The sequence below is a fragment of the Hyla sarda genome, chromosome 2 (genome assembly GCF_029499605.1).
Source record: "Hyla sarda isolate aHylSar1 chromosome 2, aHylSar1.hap1, whole genome shotgun sequence".
In the NCBI taxonomy this organism is placed as follows: domain Eukaryota; kingdom Metazoa; phylum Chordata; class Amphibia; order Anura; family Hylidae; genus Hyla; species Hyla sarda.
Window position 1 is genome coordinate 205,034,162 of NC_079190.1, and position 27,692 is coordinate 205,061,853.

The 27,692-nt window shown below is 42.2% G+C and overlaps 1 protein-coding gene and 1 long non-coding RNA gene across 3 annotated transcripts in view; one reads left to right on the plus strand and one right to left on the minus strand.

Annotated features, from left to right (window-relative positions):
* Positions 1-27,692, minus strand: part of ARHGAP6 (Rho GTPase activating protein 6) — a 582,024-nt gene that overhangs the window by 302,824 nt on the left and 251,508 nt on the right. The gene's annotated exons all lie outside the window — the stretch shown is intronic.
* Positions 680-27,661, plus strand: LOC130355699 (uncharacterized). 2 transcript variants are annotated; one of them, XR_008888635.1, is made up of 3 exons: positions 680-816; positions 5,468-5,647; positions 27,428-27,661. It is a non-coding gene; the product is annotated as an uncharacterized LOC130355699 (long non-coding RNA). The 2 variants fall into 2 exon arrangements; XR_008888634.1 differs by lacking the exon at positions 680-816 and adding an exon at positions 3,994-4,079.

Consider the following 27,692-nt stretch of genomic DNA (forward strand, 5'->3'; position numbering starts at 1 on the left):
AATTGCCCATGTGGCAAAATATATATAGGGTGCACGAAGAGATTCCTATCAAAACCCATTGGCGGGCACCTATATAATATAGGGAGAGGATATCAAGGACACCCCCTTTCATAACATGCGGATAAACATAATGCCTCCTTCCAAGGGTCCCATTTTTATGGAATTGAACATGTACATCCCCATTGGAGAGGAGGAAATTACATCTCTCAATTATCAAAAGCAGAATGCAGGGGGGATTTTTAACCTTAACACACTGGCACCCTTTGACCTCAGCGTTTATTTTGAGATGTTTGCTTTGCTAGAATGATAAAAACAGAAAAAAGGGAAAAATGGTGCGTAAAATTTTTATGGCTGTATTCATATGGTGTGTTTTATTTATATGCGTTTTCTAAATGCGTTTTTTGCACAATACATATGGACTGCATAAATTATACCTAGTGTGCACTGTCATATAACTAGATATGAGATATGTACAGACTAAAACATATTCATAGCATATGAAGGCGATTTTATGGTAAATCATGGTGGATGGTATATATAGCTTAGTCCCGAGGGGCGAGGGTTTCCGTGAGGAAGGAGAATGCTATTCTCCAAAACGCCGTTTGATCTTTTTGGCCCAACTAGCTCTTTGTAGTTACGTCACTCCCAGCTACGGGACTCAAACTCCTTTCACTTTGCAGCACACAGGTAGAGACGCCGCCGGCCGGGGCAGAATTCCCTGCGACTGCACGGATTACCATACACGCCCGGACCATCGGCAAAAGTATAACGCACACTGGAGGAACAGGATCTGAACAGGAATACAGACCACAAAAGGTAAAAACCTTTCTATTGCGTTTAAGACTCTAAAACTGTGGAAAACATACAGCGCCCTATGTTATAGTAGTATGAGTGCGCACATAAATTCCGTCGCTCTCATACACACACACAAAGACCTGCCAGCTGAGTATTCAGTAAGACCCCAATTAGCGCTGCCGCCAGTCAAAACTTTTTGTGGAACATTTATATAGCGCCAACATATTTGGCACAATTCTGAATGTGCATATACAGACTATAATCAGACAATGACAGAATTTCACACTTATCAATTCAGAGATAAGGTATATTGTCATATACCACGCTTTGGTGACTGATTCCATATAAAGCTGTCAAAATCTGTCACAAAATCTAAAGCTAGCTATGGTTGGCAAATGATGTTTAGATAAGGATGATAGATCATACAATATGACTTACAGTTATGTTAGTTGGCACCGAAAATGAGTAATGAATGATCAAATAATGGAGTACCAGGAGCCTGAAAATCATTACGGCTCAGTCATTATCAATTGGTTGTGTCTGGTAAATATTGTCTAACAATTGGTTACCAAAGAGAATAAAGTGCAGTGCTGGCATTTTGACAATCTCATAATGACCAGCATGAGCATGTGGTGAAAGGTGCAGGACCCAGCATTTGGGGCACAATGGATAAACTGAGCCCTGAAGGAAGCAGTTTTCAAGTGTTCAGATAAACAATACATCTACATAAGGTATTGATGTAGGATAAATACAGTGATGTACCTTGGCTGGCCTTACACCTTTAGCCTCGACACTCTTCAACTTAGGTCAACAAATCAGGTCACAGATGCCCCTACCAGACGGGCACCAACAGTAATTCCCTTTGGAACTTTGTCAGGTCTGAGATATCACACCATGAAAATAAATAAAGAGATGAGAACAGCACAAGTAATAAAGTTTATCAGCCGTGATGTAAGTACCAGTGTCACTGGTGATGGCAGGTGTGTCGGAAAGAGTTCCAAATAATGGTGTTCTAGTTATTTTCTCCAACCCCTGTAGCTTAACATTGGTTGTTGACCTCGGTGTGATCTAAAGGCTCCCATACACATTTGACATGTATCAGCCAAATATGCTGTTTTTACTAGAACTGTCTGACCATCTAATGCAGTGTTTTTCTAGCGCAGTCCTCAAGACGTCTCTACCGGTCATGTTTTCAGGATTTCCTTAGTCTTTCACAGATGATATAATTATTTTCAGGGAATCAGGCATCACCACAGTTATATCACCTGTGAAAAAGGGATAAGTAACCAATCAGAGTGCTTTTTTTCCCACTTTTTTTTTTAAATAAAAGAATCTGGTTGCTATGGGCAACTGCATCACTCTTCCTCTACACACTCAGAAGGTGCAATGATTTCTGCAGTTCAGATATCACAGTCATAAGTTTATTGAAATGATAGACATGTCACATCATGAAAACCAACTTTTTATGGCATATGAATAAGGTTTATCCAAAAGGTGGCTGATAAAATGATATAATTAGACAAACTAATGATATTTACACATATAGAGGCATATTAAGTTATTAAGTACCATTAAGACACCTATCCCCTAATTTAGCTAAGCACGTCTTTTGATGTTGCCACACTGACTAGTTAAACCTGCTCAATTGGTCATCCTTTGTGTTGGATTTATAGCCTCCTAACCTGGCTTGACCCTGACCTCTGGTTTCAAAAGCCTTTGACATCTCAACTTGTAGGCTGACTCTCCTTGTACCTAGCTCAACCGTAGTAGGCGTTGTCTGTCATACATACTACTACTCCTTTTCCTAACTCATAAAGAAGGACAATTTATTTGGAAGCCAGAATAAATTACTTCCTTGAAGAAGTAGTTTCTGTACCGGTTATTGCTTTGACCCAGTGGGGCGACGCATGACTAGGGGATATCCTAATTGCTGGCCCTTCTAACCCAATACCCACCCAATGACAGAAATGACAACACATTGGTTGGGTACAAGGGCCACAGCAGACCCACTTTTATTTACATAAAAATTAACAACATTGTTTAAGAAAATATTAACCCCCTCCCATATGGACATCATACAACCAACATAATACCAACTTTAAAGTTCTACCTGCCCCAGGACAAGGACTTGAAGGCACCGCTAATTTAAAGGGGGCCTCCTATTTACCCCCTGCCGTGCTTTCAGGCCTGGGGGCACCAATTATTGGAGACTCACAACCCTCCCTGGGGGCCCCCATGCCCACAGGGAATTCTCCACCAGACTGGGTACCGTCCCCAGCCTTTACTGAAAACCACCTTTTCAGTTGCCAGAAACCTCTGGTGCGACAAATTCTTACAATTCGAACTGGTGGGGGGGACTTCTTTTCCTGTGGCCACACGCCAACTGACCCCCTGCCCCCTCCGCCACCCATATATAACTTCCAAGCTCCATCCCTTATCCTGGCCCCGCTCCCTGAACTCTCCATGACCTCAACCCTTCCCTGGCCACTAGTCTCCCCCTGTCATGTGCCCCTCCATTCCTTTTCTCTCCATTACATGGCTTTCATATGTCTTTTTACCAGCTAGTACTTGTAATCTCACATATGAAGTCTTGTTCAAAGTGGATAGAGTGGGTTCCAGGCCCTGGGTATCTCCCTGGAGGTAACCACAACTGTAATAAAGGTTTAATAAAGGAGGAGCTTCACAAGTATATTAATGGTGTCCTTGTTGATGGCAACTGGGGTGCCCCTGATAGTCACCAGGACTTGAGGAATTGCTTCATAACGGGTAACTTTACTTAAACACAAAAATATCTTCCACTGAGTTGATGCAGGTGGTTGCTGGTAGCAAGTAGTTTACTTGTAATGAGTCAGTGCATTGTAAAGTCAGTTCCTGGGATGGTTGTATTCCTGAGAGGACTAGGAGAATCCTACCAGTTTGCTCCCAGCAGTTGAAAGGTGGTCTGTACCTGACTCGAGGTCCAAATGTTAGCCATCTAAGGGGCCCTTAAAATTGTCATTACTTTATATTAGAGGCAAGAAACTGGTCATCTGTTAAATGCAGTGGCTGCAAAAAAAGACAATGGGGGTGATTTATCAAAACCTGTGCAAAGGGAAAGTTGCCCACTTGCCCATAGCAACCAATCAGATTGCTTCTTTCATTTTGCATAGGCCTTGTTGAAAATGAAAGAAGCGATCAGATTGGTTGCTATGGGCAACTCAACAACTTTTCCTCAGGACAGGTTTGGATAAATCTCCCCCAATGTTCCTCAGACAGAGGCAAAGCTGATATGTGGTGTTTCTTTAGTAAGTCCACACAGAAGTCAAACTTGGTTCAACGTGAGAAACAAAAAAAGAGGGGTAGATCAGCTCACCAAATCCATATGTGTCAAGCATCAGGCAATAGTCCCGGAGCACGGACGCAGGGAGCCGACACTCCCCGTGAGACTGAGAGGAGGAAAATGGAAGGGGTCCAGCTCCTGGGTAGGTAATCCAATAAAACTTAACCTTTAATGGCAACCAATTAAAACATGGAAAGTCGCCACAGAGGTGACGAGTGACATGTCACTTAAAAACAAGGGGGGGGTGAAACGCCGACGCGTTTCGAGCAGTTGCTCTTAGTCATGGCCATGACTAAGAGCAACTGCTCGAAACGCGTCGGCGTTTCACCCCCCCCTTGTTTTTAAGTGACATGTCACTCGTCACCTCTGTGGCGACTTTCCATGTTTTAATTGGTTGCCATTAAAGGTTAAGTTTTATTGGATTACCTACCCAGGAGCTGGACCCCTTCCATTTTCCTCCTCTTGGTTCAACGTGACCCTGATAGGCCCCCAAGACTCTTTACTCAAGACCATGTGGTTAGGGAAAGCTGGGTATTTCTTAAAGAAGAACTGAGTAAACAACATTTTTTACAAGAAAGTTCTATGATATAAACCAGAAAGAATGCTGTTCACCAGCGATGGCAGCAGAGAGCATTAAAGTGAATGGGATGTGGGTCAAGTTTCCAGCATATGGACTTAATTGGATATTACATGAACTTAATTTACCAAAAATATGCAAAACTAAAATCAAAATAGTATTTACATAATTATTTTGTTATAAAAAAAAAAAAAAACAGAAGTGCACACCGTCTAGTTGTTTCGGTACATGTGATCCATTTCCTTCTGCTTCGTGCTGAATGTAATGTGAGTAATTGTGATTTACAGAAATTCTCTGACAGAACACATCTGTCACCTATCCAGAGAAATGCTGCTTAATGTTTAATCACAGGGGCCCCATCAGGTGCGGAGGGTGACTTTCTGTGAAGCACTGGTCAAGCATGTGTGCTTCTGCTCCATTCAGTCTCAGTTATCACTCACTGTCACTTCAGGCATCTTGTAACCAGTGATTTTTAACCAAGTGCAGTCCTTTTATTAAATGTTGTTTTACTATCATTCCCTAATACAAATATAGATCATTGTCTCTCAATCTCCTACAACCCTTGCTTTCTCCCATCTATCCTTATAATATATTTTCTCCGAACCAATGACTTTGTCGGTGTACTAAATACAAAGCAGTGTATTTATTGGGTGCAGTTCTTTATATGTACTTTATATAACAGGATTTTTATACTTTATATGAGGGGTGAAACCAAAATTTTATAAAAGACATTCCAAAGGTACCCCATAGCTCCACTGATTTTAAATCTTCTCCAGCTCCTAGGGAATTCTGGATATGAAAACTTGATCAAGGCGTGATCAAGCAGAAATAACCCGCGAAATGAAGCCGTCGCTGCTCCCCTGTCCCCAGAGCCGTGGTGAATTTTTTCTTCATGTCCTGTATGTCTGACCCTGTATTGTGATGCCAAAATAAAGAATCTACACTATGTCTGGAAGGTGAGTGCTACGTTACCTGTTTCTATTTACTACAGTATTACCTGCTTTTCTCTTTGTGAGCACCGCGGTCCCTCCGGAACATCCTTACTCACACACGGCCAGAAGGGTTCTCCTAGTGCTATAGTATCAAAGAAGTAAAACATAACATTATAACTGAGCACAATTCTGCTCTCTAGAGAAATGTAACACTGATTTTTTTTTTTACTAAAACACGTAAAGGGCTGTAACTGTTAAACACTGTGCTCCGGCCGTGAGAGCAGTGTCCCTGTGTCCCCGACCGCAGGCGGGGACAGGATTCACATCGGGGGACGTGCCGCATGCGAATCCCCCCCATCTCTTACCATGCTCCGCTCCTGCAGCTCCTTCTGTCTCTCAGCTCCGGCGCACGCGTCTCCGTCCCTTAGGGCGCGCGTGTGCCGGAGCTCCAAAATTTAAAGGGCCAGGATGCCCATAATTAGTGAATACACCTGACACCACATTATCAGTTGTTGTACCTCCCACACTTCCCTGCCAGATCTTCAGTGACTATTGCCTGAGAGAAAGCGTTACTATTGCCTGTTTGCCATACCCGTGTATCCAGACCTTCCTGCTTTGTTTTTTGACTACGAACCTTTGCCGCCTGCCTTGACCTTCTGCTACGTTGACTATGCTACTGCTTCTTCCTTCGGTACCTAGCCTTGCCCAGTTTCCTGTGTGGTCGAGCCGTGTCGGGGGTAGCGACCTGGGTGTTGCCTGCCACAGCAAGCCCATCCTGCTTTCCGGCGGGCTCTGGTGAGGACCAGTGGCACTTTAGACTCTGCTCCCTGATACAGTCCGAGTCATCAGCAACACAGGTAGAGGATCCACATCCAGCTCCGTTACAGTAACTATAAGCGGGTGGCAGAGTATGACAAGGAAAACAATATATGCTGCACATGTATTCTGATTGAAAAAAAAAATTGTAGAAAGAGAAAGGTGTCCAGGGACTATTGGTGTTGTCTTGGCTTGCAGGCTGTGGAAATCTGATTGCAAACACTGGAGAATGCTGGGTAGTTCACATGGGCAAGGCCCAAGTTCAAAACCTCTGCCAGTCCTCACCCTTTTCTCTCAGCCAGAGATGGCAATGTCTTGTTAGCATTAGCATAAGTGCTGCTTTTCTACAGACATTTCCATAAGTTTACAATAATTGATATCACAAACAGGGTTTGCCATAGCAGCACATTACAGCTGGGCACCAGGTGTTGCCTACAGATAGATGTTTGGGTAAGTGCTGTTGTTATATAGCAGTAGCAAAATTACAATAGAAAATAGTAAAAGGAGTACTCTGGGATGTAAAAATTTAGTTTCAGACTGCTCGCAGTAAAAAAAAAAGGGATATATACCTGCCGCCGCTCGTCCAGTGCCTCCGGTAGCCCGCTCTGGTTTCTCCTGCGATCCTCTTCCTGGCTGCTGGTGGTCAGTGAGTCATACTGCACTCAGCCAATCACCGGCTGCAGCAAAGTCCCACCTCAGCCGGTGATAGGCTGAGCGGCCCCCGTTTTTGTCTTTTTTTTACTGCCGGTAGTCTGAAACAAAAATTTTACATCCTGGAGTACTCCTTTAAGGCTACAGTTGAAGTTACCAGCTACATACAATGCAAGATCTGCATAGCCAAGGTTGTATTTTAGTCATTTTTATATATAGTGACATGGAAAATTAAATAACCATCACCAGATTGTTAAAACAACCTTAATTTCAATATTCTTACAACAGATTCCATGTAGCAAACCCTCTAATACACATTCATGTCAAATATTCAAGAGCAAGAGCTGTTCTTTGTAGTGGTTCACCATTTTGGTTGATAGGGTTTCCCTCAGTAGGGGATCAGCCTGTATGAGATCTATATGCCTTAATATGCCCCCCAGATGATTTGACCAGTGATAGTAGCAACAAGTCATAAGACCTTAGCACCTGGATCCGGTTCCATACTATTATAAAAAACACATTGTAAGAAGCAAAAACATATGTTGTACTCTCTTTTGTATAGTATTTTAGTTTTTTTTGCATTTTCATTGTTCATAGTTTCATATGTGTTCTAACTGATAAATCTTTTTTTGGAAAATATTATTTTGAGCTGTTTGATAATTTCAAAATGTTCCTAATATTGCGGCATTATTTTGTTAAATTTAGATTTTTTGAAGGTTTCATCCTACTGTGATCTGCTGCCTTAGGATTTTTAAATTTCCTGTGATGCTATGTTCATGATTTGAAGGCTCCCATTAGATGTACGACAGATGAACAGAGTGTCAGAACGTCATCCTGATGTAGTCTAAACTAAGAGATTTAAAGGGCTACTCCACTAGAAAACATATTTTTAACCCCTTAAGGACCCAGGCTTTTTCCGTTTTTTCATTTTCAATTTTTCCTCCTTAACTTTAAAAAATCATAACTCTTAAAAATGTTCACCTAAAATTATATATAATGGCTTAATTTTTGCGTCACTAATTCTAATTTGTAATGACATTAGTCATTTTACCCAAAAATCTACGGTGAAACGGGAAAAAAAATCAATGTGCGACAAAATTGATGAAAAAACACTATTTTGTAAGTTTTGGGGGCTTCTATTTTTACGCAGTACATTTTTTTGTCAAAAATGATACCTTATCTTTATTCTGTAGGTCCATACGGTTAAAATGATACCCTACTTGTATAGGTTTGAATTTGTATCACTTCCGAAAAAAATCATGAATACATGCAGGAAAATTTATACGTTTAAAATGGTCATTTTTTGACCCCTATAACTTTTTTATTTTTCTGTGTTCAGGGCGCTTTGAGGACTCATTTTTTGCGCCATCATCTGAAGTTTTTAGCGGTACCATTTTTGTTCTGATCAGACTTTTTGATCACTTTTTATTCACTTTTTTGTGGTATAAAAAGTGATCAAAAATGCGCTATTTTGGAATTTGGAATTTTTTGGCGCGTACGCCATTGAACGAGCGGTTTAAAAAGCAGTATATTTTTATAAATCGGACATTTCCGCACGCGGCGATACCACATATGTTTATTTTTATTATTATTTACATAATGTTTTTTTTTATTTTTGGAAATGTCGGGTGATTCAAACTTTTATTAGGGGAAGGGATAATTGAATGGGTTAATGATTTTTTTACACTTTTCTTATGCAACATTATAGCTCCCATAAGGGGCTATAACATTGCATTTACTGATCTTTTACACTGATTGATCCATCTCCATAGGAATGGATCAATCAGTGTTTTCGGCGATTGAATGCTCAAGCCTGGATCTCAGGCTTGAAGCATTCATTCAGCGATCGGACAGCACAGGAGAAGGTAAGAAGACCTCCTCCTGTGCTACAGCTGTTCGGGATGCCGCGATTATACCGCGGCGATCCCGAACAGCTCCCTGAGCTAGCCGGGCACTTTTACTTTCGTTTTTAGCCGCGCGGCTCAGCTTTGAGCGCGCGGCTAAAGGGTTAATAGCGCGCGGCACAGCGATCAGTGCCGCGCGCTATTAGAGGCGGGTCCCGGCTTCACTATGACGCCGGGCCCGCCGCGATATGATGCGGGGTCACCGTGTGACCCCGCGTTATATCGCAGGACCGGGACTCATGACGTATGCATACGTCATGGGTCCTTAAGAGGTTAATAAACTGGTGACAGAAAGTTAAACAGATTTGTAAATTACTTCTGTTAAAAATATCTTAATCCTTCTAGTACTTATCAGCTGCTGTTATGATCCACAGGAAGTTCTTTTCTTTTTGAATTTCCTTTCTGTCTGACCACATTGCTCTCTGCTGAGACCTCTGTCCATTTTATGAACTTTCTGAACCAGGATAGGTTTGCTATGGGGATTTGCTCCTACTCTGAACAGTTCCTATCATGGTCAGGTGTCAGCAGAGAGCACTGTGGTCAGACAGAAAGGAAATTCAAAAAGAAAATAACTTCCTGTGGATCATAACAGCAGCTGATAAGTACTGGAATGATTAAGATTTTTTAATAGAAGTAATTTACAAATCTGTTTAACTTTCTGGCACCAGTTGATTTAAAAAAAAAAGTTTTTCCAGTGAAGTACCCCTTTTTTTTAAAGGGATTCTCTGAGAACATACCCAAACTACCATAATCAGTAATAAGTCTAAAAGACGCTGATTAGAGATGAGCGAATCGAAGCTGACAAACCTGAATTCGTTATGAATTTCATGAAAAATTCAATTTGCAACAAATGCGAATATCGCCGCGATTCTATCGTGCAAATCACTTCATTAAACTCCATTTACTGCGGTCCAGGCTCCAGGGCATAAAATGGCGGATCCACATGTCAGTACATGGGGCAAGGAACGCTGGGAAGGCAAGGAGGGAAGGGATGTAGGTGGTATGATCCTGAATCACATGCAGGATGCAGCCTATCAGCAGCCAGTCACCCCTGTGATGTCACAGCCCTATATATTCGGCAGCCATTATGCAGCTCGTCATTTCATTCATTACACTGCAGAGAGATAGGACGGACATCGCTGTGTGTGTGTTACACAGGAAAGCTTGTTGCTGCAGCATTTCACCTCAGCCTTTTGTAGGACACCGGCTGGTGTTTTACTAAAATATGTTTTTTTAAGCGTACTGTACCGCATCTTTCTGCCCTCATAAGTGCATACCACATATCTACATCTAAATAGTGTACTATTTTGTACCTGTTAATCTGTCAAGGACAGTCAATAGCATACACCTGCTGCTGTTCTAGACAAATACTGTTTTAAGTGTTGTGAAGCATGTTATACTCCCCTCATATAAGCAATCAGTATGTCAGGCAGAGTAGTGCCAGGACGTGCACAGTGGATAGGCAGAGGCCTAAATTCCTCAGGCGCAGGCAGAGTAGGGGTGTGTGGCATCTGGAGTCGCAGCAAGAGGTCTGAGCTCCCGGTGTCAGCTAGCAGTCGTGTCTCAACCAGCAACCCAGGAGCTGTGATTGATCGGTTCATTCGGTCATCCACTTCATCCGACACCCCCAGTTAACAGTCGGTGGGTTCCTCAGACTCAACCCTCAGTTGGCATGGCCCTCATGCTGCTGCTGCCACCTCAAGGCTCTGTCATTGTGCTACTCTATGGTCTCCTTGTGCTAATGCTACCACCTCCAGGCTCCGTTATTGTGCCACCATATGGTCTCCTCATGCTGATGCTGCCACCTCCACGCTCTCTGTGCTGCTCTATGGCCTCCTCATGCTGATGCTGCTACCTCCAGGCTCACTAATTGTGCTGCTCTATCGTCTCTTCATGTTGATGCTGCCACCTCCAGGCTGTGCCATTCAGCCACTATATGGTAACCTCATGCTTCAGCCAACTTCAGGCTGTGCAACTCAGCTACTATATGGTACATTCATGCTGCCACAAACTCCAGGCTGTGCCATTCAGCCACTATATGGTCTCCTCATGCTTCAGCCAACCCCAGGCTGTGCCATTCAGCCACTATATGGTCTCCTCATGCTTCAGCCAACTCCAGGCTGTGCCATTCAGACTCTATATGGTATCCTCATGCTTCAGCCAACACCAGGCTGTGCAATTCAGCCATTATATGGTCTCCTCATGCTTCAGCCACCTTCAGGCTGTGCCATTCAGTTACTACATTGTCTCCTCATGCTTCAGCAAACTCCAGGCTGCACCATTCAGACAATATATGGTATCCTCATGCTTCAGCCATCTCCAGGCTGTGCCATTAAGCCACTATATGGTCTCCTCATGCTTCAGCCAACTCCAGGCTGTGCAATTCAGCTACTATATGGTATCCTCATGCTGCCACAAACTTCAGGCTGTGACATTCAGCCACTATATGGTCTCTTCATGCTGCCACAAACTCCAGGCTGTGCCATTCAGCCACTAAATGGTCTCCTCATGCTTCAGCCAACTCAAGGCTGTGCCATTCAGACACTATATGGTCTCTCCATGCTGCCACAAACTCCAGGCAGTCATTCAACCACTATATGGTCTCCTCATACTGATGCCACCTCCAGGTTCTGTCATTGTGCTGCCATGTGACATGTGACTCCTTGTTAAATTTGGTCCTTTGTACCCACACGCCATGGGCCGGGGACATGAATCAATTTCAAAATCCTCAATTTCAATTTCAAAATCTTAAATGCTCATGCTCATGCCTCATGCTTCTGCCAACTCCAGGCTGTGCCATTCAGACACTCTATATTCTCCTCATGCTGCCAAAACTCCAGGCTGTGCCAGTCAGACACTATATGGTTTCCTCATGCTGCCACAAACTTCAGGCTGTGCCATTGAGCCACTATATGGTCTCTTCATGCTTCAGCCACCTCCAGGCTGTGTCATTCACCGGCTATATGGTCTCCTGATGTTTCATCCACTTCCAGGCTGTGCCATTCTGCCACTATATGGTATCCTCATGCTTCAGCCACCTCCAGCCTGTGCCATTTGGCCACTATATTGTCTCCTCATGCTTCAGCCACCTCCAGGCTGTGCCATTCAGCTACTATATGGTATACTCCTGCTTCAGCCACCTCTAGGCTGTGCCATTCAGCCACTATAGATAAAAGGAAGAAAAAGGATGGAAGAGGATAGCGCCTCGCATAATTCTGTGGGATAATCCCAAGCCATGAACCCCAATGTCAATTACACTCACCTGGGGTATATCTTGGTATGTGCATATCACCCCTCCGTTTGGGGTCAGATGATCTTGGGTTGCAGCATTCAGACTTCGGCCGGGTACTTGGTTTGAGGTCGGCTAGAAGCTTAGGATAAGGTGTAAAAGGAAAAAAGGGGGTCTGCTGTGGAGCTGCCTCTTGGAGGTTGAGATGCAAGTTCAGTCTTATATGATAAAATCTCATTTATCAGTACATAAAATGAGATAATAGATATTCAAGACGTGTTTCAGGGGTAAATTCTCCCCCCTTTTTCCCCCTTTCATCTTTGCAATTGAAAAAGGGGGAATTTATCTCTGAAACGCATCATTCATGTCTGTTATCTCATTTTATGTACCTTTTTTCCTTTTGCACCTTATCCTATTTAGCCACTATAGGGTGGCCAATGATTCAGCCACCTCCAGGCTGTGTCATTCAGCCAATATTTGGTTTACTGATGCTGCTGGGCCTGGGCCTAAAAATTTTATTGCAGCACTAGCTACCATAAATATTCAATTTCAATTTCAAAATTCATCTTTTAAGCTTAGGGATTGTGAAGAACTTGTGTCTACTCATGCTGCTGCCAGCTTCAGGTTGTGTCCTTCAGCAACTATATGGTCTCCCCATGCTTCTGTCAACTCCAGGCTGTGCCAATAAGCCACTATATCAGGGATAGGCAACGTTTTGGTAGTGCTGTGCCAGAATAAAAATTTGAAGTCCCTTGGTGTGGCTTTATTATCGGTGTGGCTTACTGTGGGTGGGGTTTGTGGGGATGTGGCTTGTCACAGAGTGTTTTTTTTCTGAATGTTTCCAATGTATTGTCCCTGCTGTAAGTAACTCACAGTGAGGACAATACAAAGAGAGGGGATTGCCCACAACAGCCAATAAAGTATTTCTTTAGCATTGATAAGCATTTTAATTCAGACCCCAGAATCAGACCCCACCATAATCCAGACCCCAGAATCACCGCCCTGCATAATCTGTAGATGACTTTTATTGGGATCTGTAGATGATACACTGTTATAGGGGGATTTGTGGATGACACACTTATGGGGGATCTATGGATGACACATTTATGGGGGATTTTAAGATGATACACCTTTGTGGGATATGCAAATCACACACTTTTATGGGGGTTCCTTAGATAACACACTTATAGGGGGATCTGTGAATGAAACATTTTTGGGGGAGCTGTGAATGACACACTTATGGGGAAGCTGTGAATGACACACTTATGGGGGAGCTGTGAATGGACACTGTTATGGGGGAGCTGTGAATGGACACTGTTATAGGGGAGCTGTGAATGGACACTGTTATGGGGATCCATAGACTGACAGAGACCAGATCCTCTCTCTGGGGCAGGAGAGCTGTTGTCAGAGCCAGTAGCTGAGCTGAGCTAGGTGTATTCAACAGAAACATACAGATGACTTACCGGTCTGTAGCAGTGACTCCTGAACTCCTTCAGACACCACACTGGGCCGGTACAGAGCTCAGAGTGATCCCCCTCCCCTCTCCATGCTGCTGACAGACAGTGGAGCAGGGCAGCTGAATGGTGACAGGGGAGGAAAAGAGAGAAAACTCTCTCTCTCAAGTTGTTCCCAGCACAGTACAACAATAACCGGGCAGGGAGAGGTAGGGGGAGAGGGAGGGATACATCTTCCGTCCCTGGCCGGATCTTTTAGCAGCCGCTTAAAGTCATAGTGTCCTGGGACCTATGCATGTCAGCACTCGCTTGCGTGCCAAACCCCTGCACTATATGGTCTCCTCATGCTGCCAACACCTCCACTCTGTGTCGTTCACTATCTGGTCTCCTCATACTGATGCCACCTCCAGGCTCTGTAGTTGTGCTGCTCTGCAACATCGATTCTAATAGCGATGCCTGTAATCTGCATGTCATACTGAATAACAGTATTACTTCACTACCCCAGCACACTCCATATGCGTGTTAGAACAAAGCAAAGTGTTCTACACCCCTATTGAGGCTCTCTGTAGGCCAGATATAGCCGTTTTTAATATAGATTCACTGCGAATAAATTCGACCCGAACCAAAATTTTTTCAGAGAATTCAGTGAATCAGTCGAATCAAATTTTTCAAAAGTTAGACTTAGTAGTTTGTAATAAAATTTCCTTGCAATCTACTTGTTAGCATAGGTAAGTAGCATTTGTATAGGTAGATAATCCATAGACACACCTATTTTCCATTAAGTATCTTCACTCCAACCTCCTAATCCAACCAAGTGCATCCTTTGATGTCTCCACCTTGACTAGTTAAACTAGTTTAGTCAGTCTTCCTTTGTGTTGGCTTTATGGCCGCCTGACCTGGCTTGTGACCCTGACCTCAAAACCTTTGAAATTGGAACTTGTAGGCTGACTGTCCTTGTACTGTATATAGCTTACCCCTTTACACAGTAAAGCTGGTGGTTGTCTGCATTAAATTCTATTACTCCTTTGTCTAAGTCGTAAAGAAGAAAAATTTCTGTTGCAGCCAGGAAGAACCATTTTTTCGAAGAGGTAGTTTTTGTACCCGCTTTTGCAATGAACTTGTAACAGGGTGTCAACCCTCTGTATCACTTACCGAGTTCTTTTAGCCGATACTGATGGTGGAACTGCCTCGGTTGACAGCTGGCTTTAGCAGTTCAGTAACTTGGAAGTAGAGATCAACACAGAAGGAGCCGGCTGACACCAGATGGTGCTGGTGAGCACCAGGTCTGGGAACCTGGAACAGCAAGATGTAGCAGAGCTGTAAGTGTTTAGGTGCTGAAGGAGTAGCAGTTCCAAACAGCAATAGAATGGTCAGGCAGTCTGAATCAATCTAGGAGAGAAAAAACAGGAACAGAGGATAAAGCAGGAACGAGGTCACGAATTAGCTGAGGTCACTAAAGCAGGTCAGATACAGTAGCAGGTGCCTGTGCTCAAGGTATAAACACTAGAAGATCAGGCAAAGACTGAAAAGTTCAGAGGCTCCTTATATGGCAGGGGCAGGTGAGTGATTGGAGAGAAGCCTGGATCATGGGCGAGCACGGATCTTCAGAGCAACTGACCCAGTGCGACCTCTACTGGAAGCATCAGAAACAGGAGCAGATGCAGACGTCACAGTTCTCAGTCTGCCGCAAGAAAGTGGAGTCGTGCATGCTGCACGTCTCCGGAAGATGGCGGATCGAGGTACACGTTGGCGGATGCCAACCGCCGGTGTTACAGACCTGGTGGGGGGAAACAAATATGCTCTTACAAGGGCCGTGAAATTGGAAACCTAGAAAACAACACTCAAAGAAGTGCTTCATATTAGGTAACTTTACTTACAGACAAAAACATCATCCAAGCAGCTTGAAAAGTGCCAATAGATGTTACCTTTGGTGGAAGGTGGTTGCTGATAGCAGGGAGTTAACTTTAGTCAGGGCATTGGAGAGTTAGTTCCTGTGATAGTTGTATCCCTGAGTGGACTAGAAGACCTTACTGGTTGGCTCTCAGCAGATGAAAAGTGGTCTGTACCTGACCAGGAAGGGTCCACAAAGGTTACAGACAACTAAGTGGCCCTTGAAATCGTTATTACCTCAAAATAGAGTCTAAAGACAAGAAACTGGTCCGCAGTGGAATGCCGTGGCCGGAAAAAGCTGATGCACGAGGTGTTTTTAGTGAGACCACATAGTAGCCAAAGTTAGTTACACATGACCCTGGTAAATCTCTGAGACTTTAGACTCAAGACCATGTCATCAGGGAAAGCATGACCTGGCTCTGGCAGAAGGGTTAGGTTTCCTGGTGTTTGGCAGAAGCATCTTGCGATGCTGTGATGATGATTCAGCCTCCATGCCATTTAATTGGTGTATACACAGCTAGTCTGTTTAGTCCTTGCTGGTGTTTGAATATTAGCTCTGATGCTGGTCCTAGCTTGGTTTAATCTATTTATTCTGACCTCAGCTTGTTACAGATTTATCTTTTTTTTTATCTGTTTGCCTGTTATTCCTTGTGTTTTGTCCTTGTGTTTTCCTTGTGTTTTGTCTGTTTACCCCTTGTGTCCTGATCTGTGTCTGGATCACTGTCCAGTTGAGGATCTGTCACTTAAAGCAGATACTCAAGTATGCAGGGAAAGTGGCTCTGGGTGAGCTCAGGGATAGACATATTCTTGTCTTTTGTCATAAAAATATAAAAATCACAGTTTACAGAAGCAGTAGTCACTCAGGTTATGCCTTTTCAGAACATAAGAACAACCTCTGTAGTGGGACACTGCATTATGACCATCATAATTGATCAACAACTAAGCAAGTTTCACTTTTAGAAGTAACAGGTGAAGCTATTACTTTTGAATGAAATAATACTAAGGTGAGTTGGTTGTGAGTTTTAATAACAATTGTGTTTGTTAAAGTTTTTTAAAATATCCACCCATTTGAGGACTGGTTTCCAAATATATATTTAATGCACAAAAACCAAAGTACTGGAGTTCTTCATTTCTGATATACCAATATTCTTTTTTTTAAATTTGCAGCAAAAATAAAATTGTGAGTCTGATATCTATTGAAGCATATGGCTTCACCAGCCCATGTTTTTCTATGCTTGAGGGTATCTTCAGTTTATAATAATATTCAGGATCACTTCACAGGACATCAATGAAATAGTTAAGTCTTTTCAGCATTCCTTTCAGACTGAGGTCATTTAATGGAAACTATATGTTAGGAATTTACTGCTAAAGAAGCAATTCTCAGATTTACATCTCTAGCTACAAATGTGCACAGATTTGTATCAGACAGGCTTAAGGGAAGGCACTGCTAGGTTTAGTGCGGGCGAGAGGGCCATGTTTTCCTTTACAGATTGTAGTACTAGGAACCTCTAAACACTAAATCCCCTATCTTAATTTCAGCCATAAAGAAATCATATCAAGTTTTATGTAGCCTATAAGCATGCACTAAAGTAATTCGATATTTTAATTCATTGGTAAAACATTTACATGTCTCAGGGTATGTTCACACAGAAAAGCATCAAAAACCTCCCAAAAAAGCCTAAAAATAAGTTAAGTTTCCAGCTCCCCTTAACTTTAATGGGGAATGCCAAAAATAGCACTGAAATTAAGAAGTGGCATGCTACTTTTTCAGAATGGTTCAGCTTCAAAGCTCATATTGAAATCAATAGATGTGTAAAAAGAACGACTAATAAAAAAAGCTTCCAAAAATGCCTGGACTCACATTAAAACCACACTGAATTGCAAGCTGCTTTGGAGGCTGTTTTATCAGGTGGTTTATACTTTGTATTAATTCTTTAAGGCCGCAGGGCGTACCTATGCCTTCTCCCCCGCTGGTCCCGTGTCTAATTCCGGATATGATCGATCGCGGTTATTGCCTACATTAACCCCTTAAACGTGGCAACCAAAGTTGCGCGTCTAAAGTGAAAGTACAACCGCTCCCGGCAGCTCAATCGGGCTGTTTGGGACTGCCGCAGTGAAATCGCGGCATCCAGAACAGCAGAGAAGATGGGGGAAGGGTCCCTACCTGCCTCCTCACCATCCGATTGTTACTGCCCCCCCCCAGCACTCCAGGCTGCACTTTCTGTGTTTGGACTTTGGTCCAAAGTCTTTGTATAAGATGGGGGAAAATGTGCTCTTGAGCTTTTTTTTAAGGACAAATAAAACATAGAAAACTTAATTTTTTTAAACAAAGTATATTAGAAATATTTTTTATTTACCATAAGGAGTGCAATAGCAAAAACGAGGGGTGTCCAGCCTCATCCAATCATAGCTCCTCTCACACTTAAAGGGATACTCCGCTGCCTAGGGCTTATTTCACCAACTTTTTACCTCTTACTTGATGACTTCACATAGCACCCCTGTACTGTATGTGCCCATTATGTTCCATCGTTCGGTAGAGAAATGTGCGCCTGCGCATCCCTACGCTGCCACCGTAGTGCTAACGTAGCATACGTTAGTAGCGTAGCCATGCGCATGCGCAGTTTTCCTTCCAGTTCAGGGCTTACGTTCCTAGTGAAGCCCTGCGCATGCGCAGTTGTCGTTACAGCTCAGGGCTACGCTACTAACGTGAGCCCTTATCTGTAAGGACTACTGCGCATGCGCAGGGCTACGCTACTGGCCCAAAGTCTGTGTATGAGATGGGGGAAAATGTGCTCTTGAGCTTTTTTAAGCACAAATAAAACAAAGAAAACTACATTTTTTTTAAACAAAGTATATTAGAAATATTTTTTATTTACCATAAAGAGTGCAATAGCAAAAATTAGTTTTAATGAGAGTGCCCATTTAACATGAACATACCCTTTTGCAATGCAATGTATTTCACACTGCTTATATGCTAACGGTAGTCAAAAGAGCGAGCTTCCTGCTGCGGGTGGGTAGTTGTGTGTGTCCACTCATAGCGGCTGATTTCCCACTGTAGACACAGTGCCTGCTTATAGCAGATGCACAGCGTGAAATTCACCGCGGATGTACTTTGTGTGACACTACCCTAAGGATATGTTCATGTTAAGTAATTTCAGGCGGATTTCATGCTGATTTTGAGACGTATTCCACAGCAAAATCCATGTAAATTCCACCTGGATTTAGAACTCGGTTTATTTCAATGGGATTTCTACAACCATGTTCACACATAATAATTTCCATCCAAAAATGTTTAACATGGATTAAAATTCTGCCAGAATTAAAATGTCCAGTTTTGAGGCAGAATTTGTGAGGAGCATTCCACTAAAGTTTATATTTCTGCTACAAATATGTGGATTTTTTGAAGAGGAAATTTCAGGAGGATATTTTTACTTATCATTTTCCTTTGACCTACAGTATATAATGGACATAACTATTCAAATGTTCATTTTTTGGTGTGCTTGGGATTATTGTTCTGTTACATGAGCCACGTCATCCAACTGCCCAAGTTTCACGTGCCGGACAAATATATCTACAGAACATCAATGCAAGAGAGAAATAAGTCACACTCACCCAATTGTAGCGAGGTCTGCACCCTCGAGGAGGTTCCTTCTGTGTATCCAGTGTGTAAGGAGTTTAACCCTTTGGCTAGTGGAGTGCAGCAGTGCCTGATTGCCTTTGTTTCTACATTGTTAACAAGGATATCTACAGAACACTCTGGTGTAAAATGGAGTTTGTCATTATCACAATTATAGCAAGTTTCCCAATTGATGTTCCTACAGATCATGTCCAAAACTTTGTTCTGGCTCAGGAGTTTGCAATTATGGTAATATGTTGTATATGGTTTTTCCCAAATATTGCACTCTGCATGAAAAACTTTCTGCCTTGGTGTGCACAGGATATTTTACCAGCATTGTTTGGGTTGGTTAAAAAGCTACTTTGCAAACTTAGTAGCGCTGCCATATCCTTGTTGAGTAAGAAGTACAGTTTGCTAGCAATGCTTCCAATTGCACTTGGGGTTGAGTTTCCTGCTATAGCCATGTCCATGCAAATATAAGCCGGCAAGCGTCTTTTAAGGCTTATACCAATGCACCCTTTTATCTTATTGGGTAGCGTTGGGGGTTTCACCTGTGAGGCCTGCTATATATAAACCAGCAAGGGTGGGGCTTGTAACCTGTCTCCCCCCTCCCATTGTATGTGTGCTGAGTTCACACTGGAGGCGACTGGGGAGCAGTCTGCAAGTTGGACCTTAGGCTGCTGTATATCTGGTTCCTGGTTCTATGCATCTGGCCAGGCAAAAAAGGTTAGTGGTTAGGTCCCGCATCACATGAGAAACCTAGGCGTGGTGTGCGGGCTCAGGTATGTCCTTCATATAAGGATATACTGGCTAATGTCTCATTTTTACATCAGTTTTGAGGATTAGCTAATATCATTGTATATATTTACCACAGGAGTGAAACCCCACTTTTGTCCATAGGTGCGGGTCCTCTACCCCATTGTATGTGTGCACAATTGCACTTGGGGTTGAGCACCTGTTATCACCTTGAGACTACGTTGTTTTGTTTTTCTGTTTAAAGTTAGTCATGATGTTTGCATCCATATACACGTTTATCAGGCGTCAGGATGTGATTGTGGTACTTGTGACCGTCTGCAGGCATTCTCCATTGTATGCAATTTTTGCTGGGAACATCGCCCTTAGCAACGGTTGACAAGTGCAGGGCCTCCACCCCAGCGAAGGTGCACAATTGCACTTGGAGTTGAGCACCTGTTATCCCCTTGAGACTACGTTGTTTTGTTTTCCCATAATAAAAAGACATAGCTGACACATTCCCTTTAAGCTAAAACTGACCATACACATTAGATACCTTGTTTGTCCTCATCTATCTCTCCCAACATTCCTATATATTTAGAACCAGTGAGAGGATCAGATATCTGTTAGTTGAAGTGGGCATTATTTGGGAAATGCAGTATACAGGTCCTGCGAAGAGTCATAATACATCTACGTGCATGGAGCCTTTGTGTTTTGAAGTGTAGCCAAAACCATGAATACAGTACTTGACGTCACATTATCGGAAGACTTTCCTCTATGAAGAGAAAAACATTTAACAACACAAATATTCATTTTACTATAAGGGATGGACATAGACTTTACATTATTATTTTCGCTTAGAGCTCATTCTCCCTTTTGTTCCATTCACTAGCCTGATTTTTGGCTGACCTATTTTTTACCTGCAAACTAGGACAATGTTGTCATGTGTAACATATACGAGCAGTCTTCCATCTTAGTTTGCATATTTAAAACTCTCTGGGAGTTGTAGTTTTGAAACATCTGAAGGTCTCCAGGTTAAAGACCACTGTGGCCCTCGTCATCATCCAGACCCCCCTTTAGTTTTCTACTCACCGTGACGTCCCTACACATGATCGTCCCTGTTGTCAAGGCAATGTAACTAGTCCGGGGCCGGCCAGGAGCGGAGAAGAGGGCCTCCTGGTGAAGATGGACAGCCCGGAACGACTAACCCTCCCCACCGGACTGTCCTGCAGCATAGATGGCCTGGACCAGCTCACCCTTCCCTCCCACCGAGGGGAGGTGAGTGGAAAACTAAAGGGGGGTCTGGATGATGACGCAGGCCGCAGTGGTATTCAACCTGCGGACCTCCAGATGTTTCAAAACTACAACTCCCAGCATGCTCGGACAGCCGATGGCTGTCCAGGCATGCTGGGAGTTGTAGTTTTGCAACATCTTGAGGTCCGCAGGTTGAAGTCCACTGATGAAGGATTGACAGGCGGTGATGATGAAGGGGGGGGATGATGACGAGGGGGATGATGACAGGGTGATGATGATGGGGTGTTAATGACGGGGGTCTGGATGAAGGGGGATGATGAAGGGGGGGATGATGACGGGGTGATGATGACTGGGGTGATGATGACGACAGGGTGATGATGACAGGGTGATGATGACGGGGGTGTTAATGACGGGGGTCTGGATGATGACAGGGGGGGATGATGTATCTCCCACCCTAGGCTTATAGTCGAGTCAATAACTTTTCCTGGGTTTTTGGGGTGAAATTTGGGGCCTCGGTTTATATTCGGGTATATACGGTAGCTTTAGGTAACAAGGGATCTAATTAGGTTTCAGGATCCTATCATTTACCACCCTTTCCATTCTCCCATGCAGTTGGCTTCCAGCAATGTATTTGTTAACGTGACTAACCATGCAGTCCTGGTCCCAGTTAGGCAGCCACATCCCATTTTTATGTTGTTTCCTCTATAGCCAGAAATCGTGCCTTTCAGAAAATAAAGTTACCAGCTGAGCTCAAATATGGTTCCACATGCTATAAAATGTCCCAGATCTTCAAGGTATCCCCAGGTCACTAACTACCTTTGTTTATGTAAGAGAATTATACACATAAAGCAGTAAAACACATTTTACGGCATAGTATATTATAGACTGACAAACTGACATACTCCAAAGACATTGATTTCTTGGATGAGTCACAGATAAAATAGTAAAAGCACTTAGTAAGAATACAAAAGGGCCAAACATTGTAGAGTCGCTGGCATAAAAAAAAAATCTAATTTATTGCAGATATATTCTTGCTGTGCATCTCATCATTCACATAGTGGAGGCAGCTCACTAAACCATAATAACACTATTTTGGCATGTTTGCAAAAAATACGTCATAAGGTTTCATGGGAACTTGCAAATGAAAAACGTAACATCGTGATCACTATAATACTTTGCTTCACTGGTAATATTTTCCATGGACTAGACACAATAACAGACAATTTTCTTATGTAAGCTGTTTTAAATTGGCTAATGATCTGCCAATGTCTATAGATAATACTAAACATGTAATATATGTTATTATGAGGTGTGTATTACAAAAGAATGTGCGGCAATGAATGAGAGGCATGCATAGACTTTAAATAGTGTATATCAATCTAGCCAATAATATTGCAAAGAAATCAATAGCTGCAATATCCAGTGTGAAAGTCAAAAATGTTACTGGTTGCTTGTGATGCTTACAAACACCACATGTTATAGGCAAATATGTTTTGTCAAGTATATAAACAGTTTTAAAAAGTATTGAGAAAGGAGGTACGGGTGCATTCTGATTGGTAGCAAATAGTCTAGACAGTTGTAGTATAGAGAAGAACTTAGATTCTTTGTTTTTTTTATACAAATTTCTTCTCTATAATGGTACAGCATACTCGTGCCTTTAATGTCCCAATGAGTATGGATCCAGTGTTTTGCCCAACTAGTTTGATTTTGGGTAGTACCCTGTAGCTTGTCACTGATTATTTCACTCCAGCATGTGGAGGATAGACCTAGCTGCCAGAGTGTGGCAAATTGCTACCCCAATAGTGGTCTTGATGTGGGTAGCGACTAGATTGAAGGGTCAGACATCTCTGGTGCCAAACACTGGAGAATCAGGCAGAGGCAGGTCTAATGTGGGTATTGGTATGGCTGGTGGCCAGATATTAAAGTATGGTACAGGCAGGTGAGCCATTGGTGGAAACACAGCTGGTGGAGTCAGGTTCAGGAAGAAGAGTCATGGCAGGTGGCGCAGGCTGGATGACGGCAATCAAAGCCAAGCACAGGTGGGTCAGCAAAATACACAATAGCCAGGCAGAGACATTGCCAGGAGAACAGGCACAGGTTAACAGGTCAACAGTGGAGTAATAGATAATATTCAGCACATCTTCTCTATGGTCAAACCAGACTATTGCTCAGGCCCAAGTGAGCAGATGAAGCAGCCTGTAGGTAATGCCAGGCAGGGATAGGCAGATGACACATTAGGAGTGTGTGTGTTGGCCCTTTCTGTAGCACGGATAGTGTGTGCACACTCTATGAGCCATAAAACTGTGGCAGTAGGGAAAGTAGAGGAAGGAGATAATGGCGGAAAGAGGCCCAGTGGTGGTCAGTGCTGGGAATGACAATATGCCACTGGGTAATAACTGCTGACATTTCAGAGCCAATTAAATTGGTTCTTCACTATGACAATCCATACCTTTTGAAGTGTCTCTTGAAAATAAGCTGGTCATACATTGTTTACCAGGATCACCAGCAAATAAAAAAGCTATACACTGTGGAAAAACCTGTCTTTATATTTACTGCAGCGCTACCAGAGAGAAGATTAAGCGTGGTAAAGATTCTATTGAAATCAATGGTTTGTCTTTTGTAGGACAGGAAAGGTCCTTCAGAGCAACCACTCTCTACTCAGAAATGAGTCTTGTGAAAAGAGCACTCCTCTCTATTAATTCTAATAGGAGGGGTCTCTACAGGTTTTTTTTTTTACAGAGGTATACACTATTAAAAAAAAAAACGAAGAAAAATGTATTATCAATAGTCTAAATAAATTCATAGTCCCTTTGTTCATCCATATTATAGTCAAACTGGTTATAAAACTAACAGGAAAATGAAGTCCTGAAATGGAAGCCACTTATTATTAAAGTAAATACTGTATCAGTTCTCCTTCTCACTCTCCAGATTGTTTGTACAACGCTTATAGCACAATTAAGATAAACAAGGTTGCAAGGATTTATACAGATAATGATCACTACTTTTCTGGCAACTGCTACTGGAAAACAACTGGCTGCGATACGCAAATATGCTTTGAAGCAAGTAAGAATCATTACATGGACATAATATTAAAATAAAAGCACCTGAGACTTTTGTATATACTAAACTATATGAGATGTGGCTTTTCACTTGAGTAACTGCCATCTTGTTACAATTGGTGCAGAAATAGAATCCGATCCATAAAATCTTAAAGAACTATTCAGATAGTTGTTATTATCTTTAATATGTGTCTTAGTAGACATTTGGGTTATAAGGTCCAAAGCAGCATCAATCTCTTGGATTTAAAGGCCCCAATACACATGAGAGAAAAGACTTCTATACTCACCAATTTATGCATGACCGATCAACTGACTAAAAAATTTGTCTGTAGGCATTCTACCCACCACCCATACTATCAGTGGAGAGATGGATCAGACATATTGAATTTCTAAATCTATTGTTAACTTCAGAGTTAAGCCACCACTAGATGTGTCTGTCTCCAGCTTTGTCTCTTTTCCCCACTGCGGTGCATGCATGTGTATGGGAAATAGTTGAATAAGCGTTAGGCCAACAGGTATTGAATATGTTGATGTGATAAGGTTACCTGAAGCAATTGTGTTGATTTTTCCTATTTACTCTAAAATAAAAAGACAGTATGAACACTCAAGACAGATAGCTGGAAAATTGTTCACATAAGGTTAAATTGTACCTGTCCCTTTAAAACACTTATCGAAATGTTAATATCCAGTTGTTCAGACCCTGATTGATCATTAGAACAAGCAGGGAGAAGCACATGGCCGAGTGCTTCTCTCCCTGTTCTCTGTGAGTGCAGTTGAGTCGGTTCCATGGAGTTCTATTAAGAGTCGACACAAGACACAGTGCTGAGAGAGAACACGTTTAGTGTGCCTTTCTGCTGCCTTGTTCTAGCGCTCTTGACTGATCAAAACTTTTGATATGTCTCTATGACATGTCAAAAGTTTTTTTTAAGTGACAATGCTTATTCAAGTATTAAAGGGAAAGTGTAAAATGACCCATCTCGTTTTTAGTGAATGAAGCTTCACTCACTGAAGAGCAGGAAAATCCTCAACACTTCTGGACACCGGTATGTATAAAATACAAAAATGTTATTCTTTCTTCATTAAAAACATGATAGGGGTACAAAAAATAGGTAAAATCAGACCGACGCGTTTCGGCAAACAAAAGCCGTTTTCAAGGTCCTTTTTGAGGGACCTTGAAAAAGGCTTTTGTTTGTTGAAATGTGTTGGTCTGATTTTACCTATTTTTGTACCCCCTACCATGTTTTTAATGAAGAAAGAATAAAGTTTTTGTATTTTATACATACCGGTGTTGAGAAGTGCTGAGGATTTAATGCTGTTCAGTGAGTGAAGCTTCCTTTCCTATCTACCTTGTTTGCGGCAGCAATGCCTTGACAACCCCTGGTCCGGAGGGGAATCATGAGTTTTTATGCTGGTGTAGGTGAGTGGACTTTTTCTTTTTTCATGCTTTGAACATATCTTGTTTTTATGTTAACAATATTTTTTTTAAACATTTTGGTAATGATTTTTCTTTTTTTCCATTTTAGCATCTTTATTTTACAATAATCCTGAAATCTTGCAGTTTCCTATTCTGTACGAATCATTTCCAAGTAATGTCTTTCTTCTCAGGAGTACAGTGAAATGTGACACCACTGGATTCACCACCATTCAAAGCAGAGCTCAGCATCCACTTCCCGATAAGATGACCTCTCAAAAGTTCACAGAGAATGCCTAGCTGCATCTCCAATTCATCTGAATGGGGCGGGTCCTGTCTATTGTTGTCTAGGGTCTATGGGTCCTGCTGTAAAGCATTTCACTAAATGTTGATAAAAGCAGATCAGGCAAGATGGCAACTCCTATAATAATGCACAAAACATTACATAAAATTCAGAAAATAGAAAAAGATTAGAAAAAAAGAACATGCTTCAATATCTGTCCCTAATCAAAGAGAAAAAAAAATATCTAGGTGATACATTCCTTTTAATCCAAAGTAATAATGTACTTGTGAAATGAAGTTCTAGCTTGTGTTTACCTGTTTTTATTGTATTAGAGAACTACATGACTGATCAGTTCTGAGACTTCTTAAATGGAGCCTGAGCTGTTTTGCAGGACACACTACCTGTGAAGGTGGTGTGGTGAGCTAATTTAAATATTTTTTTACCCAGAAGCCCACGGAGTGCTAAATGGCCTAACTTGACTCTCTGTTACACCTGAAGAGGTGTCCTCTACCCGAGGAAAATACTGACCCTGTTTAAAGCCACAGGCCTCTCACCACAGCCAAGCCAGATCACCCTGCTCTGTACTGACGAGGGGCAAACACCCCGAAACAGCTGTCTGCAGATGGGTCCTCTTTCCTTCTGGAGAGAGTTATGGCTTGGCATAAATCCCAATCAGTTCTGAGACTTCTTAAATGGAGCCTGCGCTGTTTTGCAGGACACACTACCTGTGAAGGAGGTGTGGTGAGCTAATTTAAAAAATGTTTTTACCCAGAAGCCCGCGGAGTGCTAAATGGCCTAACTTGAATCTCTGTTACACCTGAAGAGGTGTCCTCTCCCCGAGGAAAATGCTTACCCCGTTTAAAGCCACAGGCCTCTCATCACAGCCAAGCCAGATCTCCCTGCTCTGTACTGACGAGGGGCAAACACCCCGAAACAGCTGTCTGCAGATGGGTCCTCTTTCCTTCTGGAGAGAGTTATGGCTTGGCATAAATCCCAATCAGTTCTGAGACTTCTTAAATGGAGCCTGAGCTGTTTTGCAGGACACACTACCTGTGAAGGTGGTGTGGTGAGCTAATTTAAATATATATATATATATATATATATATATATATATATATATATATATATATATATATTGGAAGTGAAGCCTGGAAGAGTGTGGAAATAGTCATTTATATTTTTCCACATGATGCTGATAGATGTAGTCATGATATTTATATTATAATGGACTTGTAATCTGTTCCAGTATTAAATCTTTGCATACAGTGCACTTTGAATTGGCTTTCAGATGATCCCAAGGTTTTGTATAAAATCTTCATGAAATGACGTTTTCACTCAATAGGGAGAATATCTAATATAATATAATATAAAATAGACGTTACTGCTCCTTTAGTCTATTAATAGCGGGATTACCATAAATTCAGTTAAATTTAATGTAAACGTCAGGTGGTCATATATGGTTTAAGTGCTGACTCACAACTTCTTTTGTTCTTTTTCTTTTACAGTTTCCTCCCGCATTATGCCCTAGGCATAGAATTTACAGTCTGTGGTAATAAAGTGTCCGCTATTTTTGACATGTGTCAGGACTATGTAGACTAATCCAGTTGTGTCAGAGAAGATGAAAGAAGCAGACATTTTTAAAAGCTATTGTAACATGCAGGAACCACAAAGGAGTCCCCAGCATTTTTGTTCACCCTAATGCTCATGTAAAAAAGCTTTACTTTAAAAAAAAACTAAAAACTTTCAAACCTATCTAGGTATCTAAATTAA